The 17,268-nt window shown below is 42.8% G+C and overlaps 1 protein-coding gene and 1 long non-coding RNA gene across 3 annotated transcripts in view; one reads left to right on the top strand and one right to left on the bottom strand.

Moving 5' to 3' along the window:
• Positions 1–17,268, top strand: part of atrnl1a (attractin like 1a) — a 465,931-nt gene that overhangs the window by 342,170 nt on the left and 106,493 nt on the right. The gene's annotated exons all lie outside the window — the stretch shown is intronic.
• Positions 196–4,903, bottom strand: LOC147841044 (uncharacterized). The gene is made up of 3 exons (XR_015505882.1): positions 4,637–4,903; positions 2,832–2,961; positions 196–603 (listed from the first exon to the last, which is right to left on the bottom strand). It is a non-coding gene; the product is annotated as an uncharacterized LOC147841044 (long non-coding RNA).

The following is a 17,268-nucleotide window of genomic DNA, read 5'->3' on the forward strand; positions in this document are numbered from 1 at the left end:
TTTTGTGTGAATTCACATGTGAACTACATGTGCATTCACAAGTGATCACATGGGAAAATGTTTGTATTTAGAATTTTGATGGTGAGCATTGAAACATGCGTTCCCATGTAAAAATCTCTTGTGGCTTTTCTCTTGTGTACTTCACACAATAAAATTTGTGCATTAGTGTGAACAAAAATTATTCTTAAACTTAAATATAAATACAAACAATTTATTGTCAATTATATAAAATCACAACAATTATTTACTGAAATACCTTGAGGGGAAAACTGTCACTAATATAATGTGAATACAAAAGGGGCCACATGGTAGCTCCGTGGTCATCACTGTTGCCTCAAAGCAAGAAGGTCACTGGTTCGAGTCTCAGGTGTGCCAGGTGTGGAGTTTGCATGTTCACCCCATGTTTGCGTGGGTTTCCTTCGGGTGCTCTGGTCAATTCTGCATATGAGAGCATCTGGTGAAAAAAGCATGTACCACAGTAATTGCTAGTTCATTCTGCTGTGATGACCCGTGATGAAAAGGGAAAGAAAAGCCAAGGGAAAGTGAGTTTTGCTTTTGACGAGTTTGTCCTTTTGGTTCATGTTAATGACTTGATCTTGTAATCTGTAAGAAAAAAATACAAAACTTATTTTTAATAAAAGAAACTACCAAATGCTCAAATGCATACACGTGAATGCAAAATGAATTCATAGTATTTAGATCACATTTTTTCACATTAGCAGAAATAGGTAGTAATGAAGTACAAACTTTGTTACTTTACTTAAGTAGATTTGTCTAGTGTCAGTATTATACTCCACTGTTAACGTTTTCTGAAATATTTTTCTTTTACTTCTTACATTTGAATACAAATCTACTCCTTACATTTTTAAATCAGGCTCGTTACTTTCGCTTTAATGTGCTTTGTGGAGCAGACGTAGCTTTAGTATAATGCAAAAAATATGTAGTCAAATACATTTAGTTTTTTTATTTTATCAAAAGAAAAAAACTGAAATATGTTTTGAAAAAAAATTAGGTGTTAAATTTAAGACATTTATTAGTTATAAATATATAGGCCTACAGAATTATATTCAAGAGTATACAAACAAGTATGACAGCTGCTGTTCTTAACAGCTATAGTGTTTTGTGTTCAGCTGATGATACACAGGGCTCGAAATTAACCTTTTTTTCTTGGTAGCACCGGTGCTCCTAACTTCAAAAATTTGGGTGCACCAGACAAAATTTAGTCGCACCCACCGACAAATATGAGCACCGTTACTAAACGTTTTATGTTAACAGATTCCAATATATATTACCACTCTAATCACAACTAACAAATAAACAAAAATCTGCATGCGCTCACTGGCCCTGCATGCACTGCTTGACGTGAATGGGATGAACTGAATTAACTATAATAACTGTGCTGTTCTTATGGGTGGTGTCTGATACTGCACAGATGCTATTGACATATAACTTATTATTTGCATACGTCACCCTAATATATAACGGTCTTTTCATGAACTGCAATATTAGTTTCATCTCAGTGAATGCATGCTCTTTAGCGATGGTGACTGCGGTATCAGTCGCACGATTAACAGCATTGTGATGATTAAATAAAGGATTAAATAACGGTTGAACATTCATTCATTTTTTTCCGGCTTAGTCCATTTTTTAATTCGGAGTCGCCAACTTATCCAGCATCTGTTTTACGCAGCAGATGCCCTTCCAGCTGCAACCCATCTCTGGAAAACATTCATACACACCCAATCACACGTATACACTACGGACAATTTAGCCTGCACAATTCACCTATACTGCATATCTTTGGACTGTGGGGGAAAACGGAGCACCCGAAGGAAACCCACACGAATACAGGGAGAACAAATAAACTTTACGTTAGAACATCTCGTGCTTAAAATGTGTAGATTAAGTGGCAAACACTGTTACCTAAAAACTCCATCCCACCAGTTTTACAGTGAATGCTATAATCATTTTCATAGCGGACTTTGAGCACTAGATGTCTTTTATCCACTCTTCGAAAAGTGTAAATGCTGGATTGACATTCTCCACATAATGACTAATCAGATGTGCCATGATTTGTAACTGTAGATGGTTTCTAAAACTAAATCTATCAGTGTTGTTTTCATTCTCTCTTATCCAGAACTTTGCATTTTTGCAGCTGTAGCTCCCTGTCATCGGAAATGAGTGATTGACAGCTGATATTAACCAATCCATTCGCATTCTGTTCTAGCGCAATTGGCCAATAAAAAAAAGCTTGAAGACGGGCTTTGCTTAGTGCAGCAAGTTGACGTGTTAACTGTTATAAACTATTCTTTAGTGTTGCGTTTGGTGTTTTTAGGTGTAAAGATGCTTGCGTGAATGCCTCCTAATTCCGCGCATGTGGTGAACATTTTTCTGTGAAAACAACAATTTTATGCACTCGCATACATGCTGCCAAATACATTGAGGTCGCAAAGATAAAACTTTGGGCGCATATGCGACCAAAACAGTCGCAATTTCAAGCCCTGTAGGATGATGTTGCTTGGCTACTTTGCAGCTAAAAATTGGCAACAACTTTTTTTACAAAAAAAAAAATTTGAAATGTAAGTAATTTTGTATAAATGTATGCATTTTGTGAGGTGTAGTTACCACCATGAAACTAAAACAGATATTAGTAATGAATACTTTTTACTTAAGTACATATTTCAGGCTGTACTTATTTACTTTTACTTGAGTAGAAAAGTCTAGTCCGTAGTTCAACTTTTACCAGAGTATCTGTACTTCCACTTGAGTAAAGGATGCATGTACATTTGCCATCTCTACGCATTAGAGATAGCAAACGCTATAAAAGTTACCTGTTAAGACATTAACTTTGTGCACTGGAAGTGCTCCTTACTAGCCTCTGTATTGGGTGTATTTTCTCTTTTCAGACACTGATTGACTGCCCGTTTTCACTCCCTCTCCCAAAGTGATGTAAACGATTACCTCAGGAAACATCAGATGTTAAAAACAGAAAAAACTGTATACAGGGTGATTCAAAAGGAATCCCACAAATTTGAAAATCGAAAACTCTGCAAAGAAGAAAAGGGGAGCTAAGCTCTTTCTGTCGTCGATTTAAGGAAGCTCTGAAGTTTCATTTGGTTACTCATTAGGTCGCTAGGAGAGCTGTTGTCATCATGTTTCTTTGATTAAATACAGATTTTCAAAGTTGTGTTATTCTTTTTGAATCACCCTGCAGTCACAGACTGTTAACTGCTATAAAACAAAGTACCTATAAGGAATCTGTAGACTAAGAAGGTACAACTAGTGGCTAGTAAAAGATTTTGCTTTAATAATATATAAATATATATATATATATATATATATATATATATATATATATATATATATATATATATATATATATATATTTTTTTTTTTTTTTTTTTTTTTCTTTAATAAGAAATACCTTCTAGGCAATCAAAATACAAACTTAGACTATGGTACAAAAAAAAGGCAAAACTGTATAATTGAGACAACTGTCGACTTCCTTGAATTGTAGCATTGTCCTTTGAAGATGGTTAAGTCTCCAATGTGTCAGGCTTCTTCTTTAAAATAACCATCATCTTTATATTTCCCAAGCTGTACTTTTTAAACCCCTGCACATCACTGATTTCTGTACAAAAAGCAAAGAGAAACAATCAACCACTGTGACAGATTTTTGTAACACCAATATTAGTCTATAATATCTAATCTTAAAACTTCATTAATACAAGTAGAGAGAGAGAAAGAGAGAGAGAGAGAGAGAGAGAGAGAGAGAGAAAGAAAGAGAGTCAGACAAAACTAAAAATGATATCATATCTATGTTCATTAACATCTTACACATATTAATCCTGTATGCTATAATCTTCATAAAAAGTAAGATTAAGTTAACATGCAATAATGAAGATTGAATTAAAGTTTTGTATCACAGGGATAAATGAAGTTTTACAATAAATTAGAAATTAACTTTACATTGTGAAACGTATTATAAATCAATTTTAAAAATTGGTTTTAGTGTATTTTAAAGAAAGTACATGCAGCCACACGTCTTTCAATATTGTTTAAATAATCTTACCATCTAAAACTTTTAAATGCTAGTGTATCTCAATAAAAAGATAAGTTAAACAAAATATAAACCAATGTTTCTGGAAAGGATGGACAAGCCTTTAAAATAATGACAGATCTACAGAACTGTTATTAAGTACTTTTGAAATGAAATACATAAAATAAACAAGTAGCTTCTGCTTACCTTAATATCTATTATTGTATCTATTCCATTATTTACATTTAGGACATTTCAATTTAAAACCAAGCACAATAGTCATTTAGATCAGGTTTATAAAACCCTATTCAATTAAATTTTAGTTAATGTTTTAAAAGAGAATTCTGGATTAATACAAATTAATACATCACTAATACAGTTGCATCAATTACAACATTTGCAGTGTTTTAAGCAAGTGAATGAGCTCGGATATCTTTTGGCGCGCGTTTGACTGGTATCACTGGCTTGGTCAAATATTCTGAACATATTCTCTTTTTTGTTGTTGTACTTGCAGAACCAACTGTTAAGGTTACGTTAAGTTTCTCTACACATCCTAAATTATAAAGTTGTGAGGACAGTATATGAATATGCACTTACCGCTGAATTATACCGCTGAAGATGATAAGGTCAAAATGGTCCAGCTTCTCCAAAAAACGTAGCCCTCTCTTTTGTCCTTTGACCGTGACTTTTTATTTTAACTGTGGTACGTTAGTGTTCATATGTGAATGGCATTTACAGTTAATATATCAACAAACACGTATTTTATCTTCATTTCGCGACCGAAATAAGGAGACAAAACGGACAAAAGATTGCTAAACGACCGTTAAGAAACTGCGTTTGTTTGTGAATCCTTGTTGTCAGGACAACGCGCGCGTTGCCGCGAATGCTCTTCTGTGATGAACGCGCGCGCAAGTTCACCCCAGTTGCGTAAGAGTGCCTCGTGGTCGCATAATTCAAAAGCAAAATCGCAAAATGTGTGAGTACGCATTTAAAGCGAGCGCCTTCTGTCTTCTTCGTGCTCGAGAAAGAGTATTATAAGTTACTGTAGCTTGTAACTGCTTCATTTAAAAGGGTTAAAAAAAAGACTCGACTCTAGGAATCGAATCCTGTCTTGGAGTCGACTCCGGCACTACGTCCATTGAGGGTCGAGGAATCGACTCTTTTGAAGTCAACTCTCAATTCCCTACAGACTGATTCAGAAATCCATTTATTTTTTGCCATTGTACTCATGTACACAATATTAAATCTCATTACATTTTTACTTTTTATAAATCATGTTTTTTGAACCCAAGAAACAACATAAAACTTTATATTTAAAAATTACTAAAACAGAATTATCATTGCAAATAAACTCTTCAAATTCTATTTAAGTTACTTGTTTCCAAAACATCCCTGAATAAAAGTACAAAAAAATGTAGCAAGTACAGCACAGCATTGCCACAGCATTGGGAAATTGGATATTAGATTATATATCAGCACAATGCACAAGTGTAGTAAAGTTGTACATGAATATACTGCAAATTGTACTGTTGTTGATGTAATTTTATTAGAATTTTATAGTTCATTATTTTGCAGTTGCACATAATTTTACCTCATTTATCCTCCTTTATAATGCTGTTATACTGCAGTTTTGCACTTATTCACGGTATAGTGTTGGTCATCATGAAATATGGTTTTCAGATGATGATGTTTTTCACATGTGGGTTCATGTGATCACATGCTGTCCACATGTGGACAGCATAATTTTACATGTTGTCCACATTTGGTCACATTGACTTCAGATGTGGTCAAAGGTGATCACATGTGGCCCTATGAACTTCACATGTTGTCCACATGTGGCCACATGAATTTCACATGTTGTCCACGTGGTCACATAAACTTCACATGTGGTCACATGAACACATGTGGTCGTGAGCTTCACATGTGGTCACATAAACTTCACATGTGGTCACATGAACACATGTAATAGTGAGCTTCACATGTGGTCACATTAACTTCACATGTGGTAACATGAACTTCAAATATGGCCACACGAACTTCACATGTGGCCACATGAATTTCACATGTTGTCCACGTGGTCACATAAACTTCACATGTGGTCACATGAACACATGTGGTCGTGAGCTTCACATGTGGTCACATAAACTTCACATGTGGTCACATGAACACATGTAATCGTGAGCTTCACATGTGGTCACATTAACTTCACATGTGATAACATGAACTTCAAATATGGCCACACGAACTTCACATGTGGTCACATGAACTTCACATGTTGTCCACCTGTGGTCACATAAACTTCACATGTGGCCATGTGTGATCACATAAACTTTACATGTGGCCATGTGTGATCACATAAACTTCACATGTGGCCACATGAACTTCACATGTTGTCCACATGTGGTCACATAAACTTCACATGTGGTCATGTGTGATCACATGTTGTCACATGTGATCACATGTGGTCACATGTGATCACATGTGAAATTCATGTGACTTTTCTGTAAGGGCCTTTATTTATCTTCTACATGTATTATTATTATTATTATTATTATTATTATTATTAGTATTATTAATTTGTTATTAGCTTATTATGTTATTACAATATTAATAACAATAGTTACAGCAATAAAAATTGGTTAATGTTATTATTATGTTCAATTATTATTCATATTATTATTATTATTGTTATTATTATTATTATTATTATGCTATTATTGTGTTATTATTATTATTATTATTATCATCATCATCATCATCATCATTATTATTATTAATAAAAAAATAATAATAATTTGTTATTATGTTATTATATTCTTCTTCTTCTTCTTTAATTCTAATTTATTAGTTATAATAATAATACTAATACTCTTCCTCCTACTACTACTACTACTACTACTACTACTAATAATAATAATAATAATAATAATAATAATAATACCAATTGTTATTGCTATTATCACTTTTAATTATTATTATTATTATTATTATTATTATTATTAAAAATAATATTAACAATAATAATTTATTAGGTTATAATAATAATATTAATAATTTTAATAATAATATTAATAATAATAATAATGTATATATGTTAATTGTAAAATATAGTTTCAATATTAAATAGCAATTTTATTTATTCATTCATTCATTTTCTTTTTGACTTTGTCCCTTTATTAATCTAGGGTTGCCACAGCGGAATAAACCACCTACTTATCCAGAATATGTTTTACGCAGCTGATGCCCTTCCAGCCGCAACCCATCACTGGGAAACATCCACACACACGCTCAAACCAGCCACCTTCTTGCTGTGAGGCGAGCCACCCACTGCGCCACCACATCGCCCATAGCGCTTTTTGTTTGCGTTTATCGTCAGCGTTTTACGAGACATTTTTCCGTAATCAATCCCAAGTGATTTTCACTGGCGTCAAGCAGAAGAGTATGCAAAATCCCTCCTTGATATTAGATGGCGGTAAACATCTTAAAGCTTCTGACACTCTCTTATAACACAGAAAAAGAGGAGGAGAGGAAGTTCACATGCTTGTTGTTAAAGTTACTGGTGACTCGAACAAGCATGGATTGTTCAAGCAGCAGCTCCAGCTCTAGCTATGAAGAAATGATTATTGTTTACAAGAGCAATAAGCAGCTAAACATTCAGATTGTCTCTGGGCATCTTCTTCAATGTGCGATTGCATTGACAGTTTTGCTCTTGAGCGCCTCCAAGTGCTGTTTACTATAACTTCAGCAGCTCCGCGCACGTGAACAATAGTGCCGTTCCGATCGGTGGTGAAGGTTTTGACAAGGTGCGTGAAAACATGAGCAAAAAATGTCTTGGTCTGCACAGGCCTTAAAGCTAAATTTTCTTCATCAGTACTCATATCTTCAGTTTCTTGTTCATAGTGATATTTAGCTTCAGAAACATTTCACATTCTTAGCATTTTTGAATTTAGTTCTGCTGCTTATTATCAATTGTGATATGTTTCAGTGATATTTAAGTAGTAGAAAGTTCAAAACTGCAGCTTTTATTTGAAATGATGTTCTCGTGCAATTTTATAAGTAAACATGTCTATTTCATCAAAGCCTATATGGCAAAGAAAAAAATTATATTGTTTAAAAAAAAATTCTGTTGCAAAGAGTTTCATAATTGAGTTCATGTTCACCTGAAAAAAATGTCTGTAGCTCAGATACTGTATATAGATAACTCAAAAGACATGACCTGGTTTTGCTAGGGATTTTCTTTATCAGCCTCTAAATAATTACAGACAATTAATTTCCATCCACTCAATGTTAAAACAATTTGCCATTGCAAAATTCATTACTAAGTGTGTGTGAAGATAATGTTATCTGCACTAAAGCACTGAGAGACTATGCTAACATGTGGCGTATCGATTAGCAGACCCGGACCAGCTCAAACCGCCATGCTTGCTTTGGGTGTAATGAAATCCAACACAGCTTTGTACAAATAATTTACACGCATTATCCAGATTTGAAGTTTGATGCATGTTCTCACAATGTTGCTAATGAAAAAGGGATGTAGAAAGCATCTGTGAGGGAAAGAGAGTCTGTCCGTCTCTTCTGAAGAGCTGGAAGAACAAACAGCTGTGATCTCAAGCAGCAAGAACTCATCATCCCATAACACACACTCAAACACAACCATCTGCCACATACACACATGCATGCAGATGCACCCATACACACACACACACACACACACACAGACACACACACAGGCACTGGACAGGCAGTTTCTAAAATATCACAGAAGAAAATAAGCTTTTAATTAGAATGAGGAATTGGCTAAGATATACCATTGTGAAAAAAATGTGGAAAAATGGCGTGTGGCTGTCTTATTTAGGCATATTTGCAATATATGCTTTTATTTTTATACTTAAATGGTTGCATAATGAACTAACAAATTAATTTTAATGAACAAAAACATTTGAATGTTTAGGGTTGACAATTAAAAAATGATAATTTTCAGTTTTATTGCAAGGCATTTATTTATTTTAATGGCACAATGGTCATTACTGTAGTCTTCAGTCACAAGATCCTTTAAAAATCATTCATCATGCTGATTTTATTCTCCAGAAACATGTTTTATTTGATTATTAATATCAATCATGAAAATACTTTCAAAGTGTAAAAAATATTTATTTATGTTTATTTGCTGTTGTTTTTATAATATAATGTTCAATAATAATGATAAAATATTAATAATATTTTAATACATCTTAATGAACAAAATGTTTGAATTTATGAAAAATAAGTATAAAAAATACAAAATACTGTTATTACTGTTAGAAGGTTTGTGTCTTATGTGTAATAATGTAAAATAAATGTAATGTAAAATGAAATAAATAAAAAATAATGTATTTCTGTAATGAGTCTGAGAACAGAGATGAGGATCCAAATGCAGTATATTAAAAATGGTCAGGCAGACAAAGGTGAAAACAGCGACAGATAGGGATGGCTGATGTGAAACTGACACAATGTCGAGATCCCAAATTGCAAGTGTTTCAAAACACTGCACCGAAGCATAATTCGAAACACCCAGGTCACATGACTGAAGTGTTTCGAAACACCAGGTCACGTGACTAAAGCGATTCAAAACATTGATCATTTCAGAACCATTTCAAGACCTACCGAATCTTTGTTTAACTGACAGGGTTGAAAAAAAAAAACTCTCATTTTGCCTAGTGGGTCGTGTATGTGCACAGAGTAACTGCGCAGTTAATCCCGTTCGAGTTCGAATCCCGACTTGTAGAAATATTCTGAAATATTGGCTTAATGTTTTTTTTTTAATATTGTTACTTTTTTATGACCAAAACAAGACATATTTATTCACAAAGTGTTGATTGGAATGTCAGATCAATGTTTAAAACAAAACACTTTACAAGAATAGAGCATTTAAGAACTTACATACATAGTTTATCACCCTGGATTCGAACCCATTATTTTGGCTTGATAGTTTGGAACTCTTACCGCTTCACTAAATCACTTGAAACTTCAACTATACAATGTGGGGTTTAATACTCCAATTTGTGTAACTCTTTCTTTGCTGAAGCTGTTTCATAGCTATAGATAAAAATTACCACTAGGTGGCACTGTATAGAAGTTTCAAAGCTTCGACACTTTTGCTTAAACTGTTTCAATGTTCCACCACTAGGGACAGACACGAGCATGCAGATAATTCAAAACATGGTCAGTAAAGCAGGCAAATGGCTGGGACAGGTGGCAAAACATTGTAAACAGTAAAACAAAGCAAAGGTCAAAAACATAGCAAGGCAAGACAAGGAAAAACTTTGCAATGTTTGCTTACAGTTGACAAGACTTAGCAACAGAGTGTGTGTGTTTGTGTGTGTTTGTGTGTGTGTGTGTGTGTGTGTTTGTGTTTGTGTGTGTGTGTGTGTGTGTGTGTGTGTGTGTGTGTGTGTGTGTGTGTGTGTTTGTGTTCTGTCTTTATAGTCTATTTAATTAGTCCTAAACAGCTTTAGCTTTTTGTTTTCCATCAAGATCAAGGGGAATTTGGGCCAGCTGTGTGAGTGAAGTGCATGATGGGATCTGTATTTTTTAAGGTGGCAGATCTGTTGTTCCCCTTCGGTTGGGGAACTTCAGTGCCATGAATGGGAGGATTCGGATCAGAAGCCGCTTATCTGGAGAGTATTGAACGGGCCAATGAATGAAATTAATTGGCAGCGTAAGCTTGCGCAGGTGTGCGACATCTGCAATCATCTCAGCATATAAGCACACCTGAAGCCAGCAGACGCCATCCTTTTCGCTTCAGATCCTTTCTGAGTGAGTCGATGAGGGTTCCTCTTGCTGATCAGCACTTCAGAGCGAACGAGTGTGTCTCCCGGTCCAGAGTGGGTCTTCGCGGTGGCAGACGGTCGAGCTGGGTTACTCCCTTGCCTGCGGTTCTTTGGGTCCGGTCCTCCAGAGCGGTGCGTATAGTTGCAACTTTCCTAAAAGAGCAACACAGTCGTGCAGCACGTCCTTTTCAGGATGGCGCTCCGACTGTGCGTTTCTGGATGCGGGGGTTTCCTGTCTCCGGATGATGGACACGATCACTGCATTGCATGTTTGGGGGTCCAGCATGTTAATGCGGTGCTCGCGGGCGGTTCATGTCGTCATTGCGATGCCATGACCGTTGCACAGCTAAGATCGCGGCTAACTTTCGCAAGAGAGCGAGCCACCCCAGTTGCCTCCTGTTCTAAAAAAGCAGCGGGCGCTCGGGCAGATCTGAGGGTTTCAGCGGGAGCTAATCCGCCGCCCACGGGCTCGCGGACCTCTCGCTCCTCACGGCGCTCCATCCAAGCTTCGGGTGGTGAGAGTGATCCGTCTAACCAGATGGTAGCTCTCACACTCGCTGACACCGGAGATCAGATGTCCTCCGCGGCATCGGAGGGTGGGCTTTCACTGTCCGACGAAGATCCGGACCCGCTCGCCCCCTCCGGGCAGGTGAGCGCTGTCAAATCGGATCCTGAAGCGGACATGTTAGCCGTGCTTTCCCGGGCTGCTTCGGCCGTGGGGTTGGAGATGGTTTATCCCCCAGCTCCGCGGCCGGACCGACTAGATGGGTGCTACGTAGAGGACCAGAAGGCGAAGCCTTCGAAGCCTCTCGTCCCCTTCTTCCCGGAAGTGCACAGTAGGCTCACGCAGTCCTGGAGGGCACCTTTCTCTGCCCGTGCTGCGAGTGCCTCCGCCCTCACCGCCCTTGACGGCGGAGCTGCCAGGGGGTATGAGGCGATCCCGTCAGTGGAGCGCGCTATCGCGGTCAATCTTTGTCCGCGCGGCGCCTCTACGTGGCGGGGTTTGCCCCGCCTCCCGTCCAAAGCCTGTAGGTTGTCTGCCTCCCTCGGAGCCAGAGCTTATAAGGCTGCGGGCCAGGCTGCTTCTGCTTTGCACGCGATGGCCACCTACCAGCGCTACCAAGCGCAGGCGCTGGCCGAGCTGCACGAGGGCGGGTCCGACCCAAGCTTATTACATGAGCTGCGCACCGCGACCGACTATGCTCTTCGGACTACTAAGTCCGCCGCGTGTGCGCTGGGGAGGACGATGTCCACACTTGTGGTTCAGGAACGCCACCTCTGGCTAAACCTGGCCGATATGCGCGACGTTGACAAAGTTCGCTTTCTTGACTCGCCCATATCCCAGGCTGGCCTGTTCGGCGACACCGTCGGTGAATTCACCCAGGAATTCAAGGCGGTGAAAGAGCAGTCGGATGCGATGGGCAATGTCATCTATCGGCGTGGCCGTAAGCCCGCTCCGCCCGCCGAGCCATCCATCTCCGCTGTTCCTCGCCGAGGGCGCCCGCCAACGAGTGCTGCCCCGCCCCCGCCTGCGCCTCCGGCCAAGCGGGCGCGGCGTTCACCTCGAAAGCAGGCAGCCCCTCCTGCCCAGGGCGCCGTTAAGTCCGGTAAACGGACCGCGAAGCGTCCCTGAGACAGGCCATCCGGAGAAGAGGAAACTTGCTCTTTCCCCGCTGGAGGGCGGGGCCCCGATAACAACGGTACTTTTCAGTGCCACCAAAACATCAGTAAAAGAGCACTTTTTCCCTTCCCCGGATGTGACTGCACGAGTTCTGCCAGTCCGGGACGCGCTGCCTTCCGGCTCGCAGACTCTACGTGCTTCGCCAGTGGCTCACGAGCGCTGGGGGGACGGTCTCCCTTCCCTCAGCCCTCCAGCCCCCTCTCCGGAGTCAGGGTGCGGAGCCAGAGCGAATCGCTCTCCTCCAGCTTTTCCGCGGGACCCTCGTGCTTCCCGGATCAGCACACCCACTCCGCGCTGCCCCACCGCTGGTACGTCAGCGATTGTAGCGATGACTCCATTAGCGAGGGCTCTGCCTGCCTGGTTAGCGCGGGCCAGCCCCTCGCGGTGGCTCATACGCACAATCAGACTCGGTTACGCGATTCAGTTCGCGAAACGGCCCCCCAAGTTTACGGGCGTGTATTTCTCCAGGGTCAACCCCCTGTCCGCCCCTGTCTTGCGAGAGGAGATTGCTGCCCTCCTGGCGAAGGGTGCAATCGAGCCGGTTCCTCCAGCCGAGATGGAGAGTGGGTTTTACAGCCCATACTTCATCGTACCCAAAAAGAGCGGTGGGTCACGGCCAATCCTAGATCTGCGCGTTTTGAACCGCTGTCTGCACAAGCTGCCGTTCAGAATGCTCACGCAGAGGCGCATTCTCCAATGCGTTCGTCCTCGGGATTGGTTTGCAGCCATAGACCTGAAGGACGCGTATTTCCATGTCTCCATTCTTCCACGCCACCGCCAATTTCTGCGGTTTGCGTTCGAGGGTCGAGCGTGGCAGTACAAGGTCCTCCCCTTCGGGCTCTCTCTGTCTCCGCGGGTCTTCACCAAACTCGCGGAGGGTGCCCTAGCGCCCCTTCGGCTCGCGGGCATTCGCATACTCGGTTATCTCGACGACTGGCTGATTTTAGCCCACTCGCGGGAGCAATTGATTATGCACAGGGACGAGGTGCTTCGGCATCTCCGCCTACTGGGGCTTCAGGTCAACCGAGAAAAGAGCAAACTCGCCCCCGTGCAGAGGATTTCTTTTCTCGGGATGGAGCTGGACTCGATCACCATGGTAGCGCACCTCTCCGAGGAACGCGCTCGCCTGTTGCTGAACTGTCTGAGGGAGCTCGACAGCAAACTAGTGGTCCCACTGAAGTTCTTTCAGAGGCTCCTGGGGCATATGGCATCCGCAGCCGCCGTCACGCCGCTCGGGTTGCTCCATATGAGACCACTTCAGCACTGGCTTCACGATCGGGTCCCCAGACGCGCATGGCACGCGGGCACACACCGGGTCTCGGTTACTGCGCTGTGTCGCCGCGCCCTCAGCCCTTGGAACGACCCCTCGTTCCTACAGGCCGGTGTGCCTCTAGGACAGGCGTCCAGCCATGTTGTTGTTTCAACAGACGCTTCCAACACGGGTTGGGGGGCCGTGTGTCGCGGGCATGCGGCTGCGGGCCTCTGGAAGGGTGCCCAGCTGCATTGGCATATCAATCGCCTAGAGCTGTTGGCAGTGTTCCTCGCTCTCCACCGCTTTTTACCGGTGCTGGAGCGGCAACACGTGCTGGTCAGGACGGACAGTACGGCGGCGGCGGCGTATATCAACCGCATGGGGGGTATGCGCTCTCGCCGCATGTCTCAGCTCGCCCGCCGTCTGCTCCTCTGGAGTCACCCGCGGCTGAAATCGCTGCGCGCCATTCACGTCCCAGGCACGCTCAATCGTGCAGCCGATGCGCTCTCACGACAGCTGTTACGCCCTGGAGAATGGAGACTCCACCCCGAGTCTGTTCAGCTGATATGGGCGCGATTCGGGGAGGCCCAGATCGATCTGTTTGCTTCCCCCGAGAACGCTCACTGCCAGTTGTTTTTTTCCCTGACCGAGGGCTCTCTCGGCACGGATGCACTGGCCCACAGCTGGCCTCGGGGCATGCGCAAGTATGCGTTTCCCCCAGTGAGCCTGCTCGCGCAGTTTCTGTGCAAGGTCAGGGAGGACGAGGAACAGGTTCTGCTAGTTGCGCCCCTTTGGCCCAACCGGACCTGGATATCAGAGCTCTCACTCCTCGCGACGGCCCTCCCCTGGCGGATCCCTTTGAGAGAGGACCTACTCTCTCAGGGACAGGGCACCATCTGGCACCCTCGCCCCGATCTTTGGAACCTCCACGTGTGGTCCCTAGACGCGAGGAAGACTTAGGTAACCTACCGACTGCGGTGGTTAATACCATCACTCAGGCTAGAGCCCCCTCCACGAGGCGCGCCTACGCCCTGAAGTGGAGTCTATTCACTGAATGGTGCGTCTCTCGCAGAGAAGACCCCCGAAATTGCCAGATTAGTGTTGTGCTCTCTTTCCTTCAAGAGAAGTTGGACAGCAGGCTGTCGCCCTCCACTCTCAAGGTTCACGTGGCCGCCATCTCCGCTTATCATAGCGCGGTAGCTGGCGGCACCGTGGGAAAGCATAACCTGGTCATCCAGTTCCTTAGGGGTGCTAGGCGAATTAATCCATCTCGCCCCCCTCTCATGCCCTCTTGGGATCTCGCCCTCGTTCTCACGAGTCTGCGATCCGATCCCTTTGAGCCACTCGAATCAGTATCTCTAAGATTTCTGTCCCTGAAGACAGCTCTGCTGGTTGCGTTGGCCTCCATCAAGAGGGTCGGGGACCTGGAGGCATTTTCGGTCAGTGACTCGTGCCTGGAATTCGGGCCGGATTACTCTCACGTTATCCTGAGACCCCGCCCCGGTTATGTGCCCAAGGTTCCTACCACCCCCTTTAGAGATCAGGTAGTGAACCTGCAAGCGCTGCCCCCGGAGGAGGCAGACCCAGCCCTTTCTTTACTTTGTCCAGTTCGCGCTCTGCGCATTTATGTGGACCGTACTCAGAATTTTAGATCATCTGAGCAGCTCTTTGTCTGTTATGGCGGTCGGCAGCAGGGAAGTGCCGTATCGAAACAAAGATTATCCCACTGGATTGTGGATGCCATTTCACTCGCTTATTCGAGTCGAGGTCAGCCGTGTCCCCCGGGAGTACGTGCACACTCCACTCGGAGCGTTGCATCCTCTTGGGCGCGTGCACGCGGCGCCTCTCTAACAGACATCTGTAGAGCTGCGGGCTGGGCGACACCCAACACATTTGCAAGGTTTTACAATCTGCGAGTGGAGCCGGTTTCCTCAAGGGTATTAGGTAACCCTTTGGTGATTGAGGAGACAACTCGGTAGGGTGTTGAAACACGCTTGCTGCGCCATTCTCCCTAACACGGAGGTACGTGCGCCTTTTTTATCTGTCAGTAAAGTTCCCCGTCAGGTGAGCCCTGCAGATTCCTCCGTGGCCCCCAGCACTGACTCAGCGGAGGAGTCACTTGCTGGCCCACTACGTTGTAGGTCTGCCCGCTGGTCAGCCCGCGTTTTGGGTATAGGTGCCTGCTATGCGTGATCCCCACTAGGCGATCCCATATGCTTATTCCGCCACGGTTAAGTCCCCCCCCCTGGGCGGACCCGTGTCTTCCCTCTCCGCTAACCACTCTTTGCTATGCGTACTCCCCCTTTTTAGGGCTAGTCCATAGGTAAATTCTGCCATCTATCCCCCCCTTGGGTAACGGATGGCCTCCGCAGCGTCCTCCCTATCGGGATTGCACGCTTCCCAACGTACTGTCGTATTTCCTAGAATTATCTAGATGCTCACGACTTCCCAAAAAATATATCTAAATCCGTAAAACTTCTGTTGAAGTAGGATAAATTAGGGCCAGGGACACGTTGGAGGACCGCGCCCCCCATGATGTGGGTGCGTCACGCTTGCTTGACTATCTCCTCATCGGGGGTGTTGGTAAGGTGCAGTCATTATGGCGCTTTCCATATTCTCCCATTCATGGCACTGAAGTTCCCCAACCGAAGGGGAACGTTCGAGGTTACAGAAGTAACCCTTCGTTCCCCGAGGAGGGGAACGGAAGTGCCATATTCCGTCGCCATAATGACTGTCCCTTAGCTGTTTGAAAGTCTCTTCAGCTTAAAAGGATGGCGTCTGCTGGCTTCAGGTGTGCTTATATGCTGAGATGATTGCAGATGTCGCACACCTGCGCAAGCTTACGCTGCCAATTAATTTCATTCATTGGCCCGTTCAATACTCTCCAGATAAGCGGCTTCTGATCCGAATCCTCCCATTCATGGCACTTCCGTTCCCCTCCTCGGGGAACGAAGGGTTACTTCTGTAACCTCGAACGTTCTCCAGCGATCTGCAAATGCTAGATTGCTGGTTATTGTGACAATTTCATTCAAGTAATATATTCCTGTGATTGCAAAGCTGCTCAATAAACTTTTATTATTGTTTTTATTATTAAGACTATTATGAGGGAACAGAAATAAAAGCACAAGTATGCTCAAAAGAATGAAAGCGTGTCATATCAAGCACAAAAATATATACTGTTGTTTTCTGCAGTAAATCAAACAGAATCTAGGCCACACACACTCAATCAGAAGTTTCCATCCAGTGAAAAGGAAGAGTGTTTTTAATTAGAATGAGAAACGGACTCCGATATACTACAGTGGATGAGAGGTTGATATAAAGTTAGATCATAACATCTAGTAAAACAGACTTATGGGAAATACTGGCACTTCTAGTCAAAGGCATGTCACAGACTTGTTCAATGAAGAAGCAAACTGTATCCACACCATAGGCTTTATTTGGTGAGTTATTAAAAGCAAGGGCAGTAGTGCAGTGGGACTTGTTTTCT

This window comes from Danio rerio, chromosome 13 (assembly GCF_052040795.2).
Source record: "Danio rerio strain M-AB ecotype USA chromosome 13, GRCz13ab, whole genome shotgun sequence".
NCBI lineage: Eukaryota > Metazoa > Chordata > Actinopteri > Cypriniformes > Danionidae > Danio > Danio rerio.